Genomic DNA, 5421 nt, shown 5'->3' with positions numbered 1-5421 from the left:
AAATTTAGGAAGCCCAAAGTGCATGATTTAAACTTAAATACAACTTTCAAATTTAAAATGAATGATTTAAAGAGGTGGCTTCTTTGCCAGCATTCACCGTACATTACTGTGCTTAGCACAATATTTAGCACAGAGATGAAGTAGTTCCTTTGTTAAAATATTACGTCTTTGGAAGCAGGCCTTTTGCATGGAGCACCAACTCTTTTCAAACTATTAAGATCTTAAACATTTCTTAGTGATAACAAACATCAGCTTATGATGTGCTTAATTCAGAGACTAGAAATGAATCCAATGATTTTGCCAACTGCTTCATGTTGGTAAAAATTCAAACCCAAATCCACCAAAAACCAATTTTAGCTGGGTTCCACTTATGCGAAAATTACAAGTCCTACATGTGCCTGAATGCATTGCAGGAACCCAGCAATTGAATTTCACAAATCATAAACATGCTTAACATGTTTTTTCAAGTCCAATTCATCATGAATTATTTTTGATGGATTCCTGAAAGTTCCTAGCAGAGTTTCTGGTCGGGAGAACTAGTGTTCCTGCCCCATATTTGTTATCCTGTGGAACTGAGTAATAAGACACTGTTTGCTCTTCCTAGTGGGCTCCTGGTTTACTCTGGAAAAATGGTTGAAATAAATTATTGAAAGCAGATTCACAATAAACACAATTAAGAACTAATTTGTAAGAGTGAGCTAAAGATGGTACTTCTCCCCTAAGACTGGGTCTTCAGGCTGGACAGTCTATTGTTGATTCTCCCTTTCTGAGGTGCAAAAATAAAAAAAAATTTCAGGATCTGCATGGTCTTTATCTGTGGAGTACATCCTATTCCTATTTTATGGAGCAAAGTTGGTTGTGGGCAACAAGCTTGATGTACAGTAGTATTTAGCACTTTGACTTTTATCCCTCTTTGTTTGGCTAATTATGATGGTGCTAGTAGCTTCTAAACAAGAATAGAATTAATATGCAAGTGTACTGCTCTTCAAACTTCTTATACAACCTATCCCCATTTCAGCAATCAATTCAGTATCTATGTCTAGTGGAATCAGAATACAGTGGAACCTCATGTCATGAACACTTCTGTTTGCAACCAAATCAGGTGACAACCAAAAAATCCACCCAATTTTTGAATTGGGTCATGATTCAAAAATTGGGTGGCAAACAAAATTGGCGTGGAAAGATTTCCTTTCTGAGCTGATTTCCCCTTTGGCACCATTTTGTTTTTTGTTTAGTCTGCGCATGCGCAGATGGTCATGCTTCCAGTAATGACCAAATTGGGTTGCAGCCAAAGTCCTGGAACAGATTACAGTCGTGACCCAAGGTTCCGCTGTATTTTTTTTTTTTTAAAGAGTGCTAAAATGGCAAAGTAAAATGGAGAGTAAAGTTTAGTCAGAGAGGCTTTCTCTGCTTGAACCAAGGACTTCACAGATAGGTTTAGCTACTTGTGATACTCTATGGTCTTAAAGGTTTTGATAATCTTGGAAAACTAATTAACAATACCCTTTTTCTGCTACAGAAATTAATTAAATCAATCACTAGCACCGATGATGTTACCCAGTTTGGGTAATGAAACATCTTCAAAAAAACAAGCAAGCTGATAGAGTACCAAGGATCCTAATCCTCCAAAAATTAATTTTTCATCTTTGTTTCTAAATGAAAAAAATATGCCTCCAGACTTCACTTGATCAGAGTTACTACGTCCATAATATATATATATATATGTATTCATCATCTGATGAAGCTAGTTGCATCTCAAAAAAGCTCACTCCTCTTAATAAAATGTATTGTCACAAAATATTATTTGTTTAATATCCAAAAGAGCCATCTAGTGGTTACAGAATAGTATCAAGGCCAACAATATTTTTCATGTGTGTCAATGTGCATTTTCAGAGGAAGCTCTTCCCTGAGCTGTAAATTTTACAAATTTATATGGCTCTCCATCTCACATAAAATAATTCTGAGTGGCTAACGCCATAAAAACTTCAGCATAATAACAAAACACAATAGATAAAACAAATCAAAAAGTAAAAGAAAAATGTCTGCCAAGGATAAACCAACTAACCATAAATTCATATAACTCATGAGCTCATCCACTTTCTGACCCTATTCCTAAGAGAAAAGACAGGTGTTAAGAGCTATGCAAAAGGCCAACTGGGTTGGGATTAATCTAATCTCAGGGGGAATGATGTTCTAAAGGGCAGGCACTGCTGCAGAGAAGGCCCACTTCCCAGGTCCCATCTGGTAACACTCTTTAATCTACAGGACCTGGAGCACGCCTCTTCTGCCAGATCTGATGAAACAGGTAGAGGCAATTGGAAGGAGGTAGAGGAGTTAAGTACCGTACAGATGAAATTCAGTGTGCATTTGCAAAAACAACACGCACCCCTCTTCTCTCTGATTTTGGAATAAATGTCTCAAGAAGACACAACTGGTGCCAAACCACTTTATTTTTTTGTGCTAAATTAAAATATTCTTGCTCGCTTAGATATTAAACTAGGAAAAGTTACATTCAGCTCGGTTCAAATTTAGATGAGATTTGTCTTTCATGGTTCCAGGTTGCTCTAAAGGCAAGCCTTGGAATAGAATAGAATAGAATAGAATAGAATAGAATAGAATAGAATAGAATAGAATAGAATTCTTTTATTGGCCAAGTGTGATTGGACACACAAGGAATTTGTCTTGGTGCAAATGCTCTCAGTGTACATAAAAGAAAAGATACATTTATCAAGAGTCAAGAATCATAAGCTATAACAATAATAGTCATAGGGTACAAAAGGCAATCAAATCATACTAGGAAACAGTCAATAAAAATCATTAGGATACAGGCAGCAAGGTTACAGTCATACAGTCATAAGTGAGAGGAGATGGATGAAAGGAAGGATGGGAGGAATTCCTCTCCCCCTTCTTATTTTTTGCAGAGCAAGATTCCTTTAGGTTAGGCACCGGGATGTGCGCAGAGGATACAGTTTATATTAGAGCCTCATTAATTAATTCTGGAAGTTGCACACTTCGATTCAGCCTGACCCGAAGCTTCCTTCCAATTGCAGCCTAAATCTCATCCCCCTTTTTTGTGGGGTACCTTTGAGTGTGTGTTGACTCCTGATGACCACCTGAACTAGTCCCTGTGGTTTTTCTAAAGTGTCATTTCCTTCTTGGAGCTAAGGGAGTGGAACTGGTCCAAAGTTATCCAACTGGTCTCATATCAGAGGTAGCACTTGAAACCAAGCACTTGGTTTCCTGGTTTCTACCCTGGTGCTTGAATCATTACACCAAAACTTTCAAATCTTCTCTAGATGATTATGAAAGAGGTCTAACTTCCTTGAGTTGAAATTGACTCATGAATACATCATGTGGGGTATTTTGACTGCAGTACAGAAGTGAGTTGCCCCCCTGTGCTCCGTTTTCAGCCTGGGCACCCTCCTGCACCACTTTTCCAACCAAAACAGGTGAGGGGGGCTGCGTGTGACTCCCCATGCCCTGTTTTGGCTGCCAGAGACACCACGGGCCAGTCCTTTGCTATTTCCAGGCCAGATTTAAGCACCCCATGGGCCAGATCCGGGCCATGAGCCTTGAGTTTGACACCCCTGATCTAGGGAATACTCTAATTTTTCCTGGCAATTCTTTATCCAGATCCAAAACAGGCACCATCCTGTATGTGCAGCTGATTAGACTGGCTTAAGCAAAAAGTTCTCCTCCACATAATAAACTCCCAGTTTTCTGTATCCTGTACAGAGGTGGATTTATAAACTGTACAGATGCAGATAGATAACTCAACAAGATGTCCATAACAAAGTACATTTATCGGTTCATCAGGTATCCTCATAACTCACATTTGTGATGAAGTTCTTCTTTAATGACCAATCCTTTGCATATCTGCCTTGTAGTAAAGATGGTTATCTCCTGACCCATCTCATAGCAAGAGAAAGAAGCTGCCATGAATTAGAGAGTTCAGGCAAAAGTGAGGAAAACTTCCCCAACCCATCAAGGGTCAATTCAGTGACCAATCAGGATTACAGATGTGGTCACGTGACATGGACTACATTTCCCAGGATATCTTTAACTACATTTACCATGATGTATTCCCTTAAGGGGACAGCTCATAATTCCTAAGTAACTATCAAATTCCCATAGACTGGCTGGGACAGCACACTCCCCACACCCAGACAGATAACACCAGTAGAAGGGACATACATTAATCATTTCAGAATGATGGCAATATGATTTTAAACAATAGGAAATTACACAACTTTAGTTCATATAAATCCAGTTTCCTGTTCTGTTTTGCTCCCTGATCAGCCATCTTCCTGATAGCACTCTCTCTCTCTCTGTGGAAGAAACAGGTTAATCTGGTAAAAGCAGCATTGTGTCATCCCAATACAAGCTCTGACCCTTTCGGATTGGCATTGCAATATCACTTGCAAAAGAAGCAGAACCTGCAGTGTGATGGTGCAATATTACATTTATTATTGTGATGGTAGCAGCAAAAACACGTGAACACCCATGACTTGCACTGTGGAATATGATTGGGGTGGAGAGGGTATAGTATATTCTCTTTCTAATTTTACTTAGGCGACCAATTGCTTATAAACTGTTAGAATGTTGTTTAAGAATAACTCTGTTTAAAGATACAGAAATTCATTCTTATTTATAGAATAATAGTTTACTTTTCCACCAGGGCTACTATCCCCTTCCTTTCCTAGAACAATTCCTCTCCACTTTCCCATTCTTCTTAGCTTTATGCCTTGTATAGCTTTATGCCTCCCTTGTAAGGAATTACCTGCCATGACTTTGTAGGTTGCCATTTCATCACAGCATGATCATGCCATGGGATACGTAATGACAGAGGCAAAAGCAGTTGAACATCTAAACATGTCCAAGCCAAACTCCCTCTTTGTTCCTACTAACTCCAGTAAAGCTCTTTTAGTGTACTTGTTGCTGGAAGATAAACAATAAAATGTGAATTCTAAAATAGCCTCGTGGTACATTGCTTCAATATTCATTCCGAGGCATTGTCATTGGCAGCACTGATTCAAGGATTTAATCTGGATGGAAATTAGAGCTGGTAGTCACAAAATATTCAGCCTCTCTCACTTCAGCAGCCTGAAATTTCTTCATTTGGAAAGAAGAAATTGTTTGATTTTTTTTTTTATAGCACCTATGAAATATTCACATTCTCTTAAGCCAGTAGCACTGTTTCTTTGGTTTACTATCTTATGCAATGGCAGCTGAAGTTCATAAATTGTAATTTATGGCATAGCGGGTTTGTGGTTCCAAGCCATTTGTGGTTTATTCAACCAATCAGTGTGGTTAAGGTGTTGGTCTAGAACTGATGAGACCCAAGTTCCTAATTCACTGTGGGAAACAAAACTTATTGTTTTCACAGAAACCATAAGAAAACATGCTAGCCTTTGAAGAAAA

The sequence above is a fragment of the Pseudonaja textilis genome, chromosome 2 (assembly GCF_049901715.1).
Source record: "Pseudonaja textilis isolate UNSWEBS1 chromosome 2, rPseTex1.2, whole genome shotgun sequence".
In the NCBI taxonomy this organism is placed as follows: Eukaryota; Metazoa; Chordata; class Lepidosauria; order Squamata; family Elapidae; genus Pseudonaja; species Pseudonaja textilis.
The sequence above is the reverse complement of the archived record's forward strand: the minus strand, read 5'-3'. Positions refer to the sequence as shown.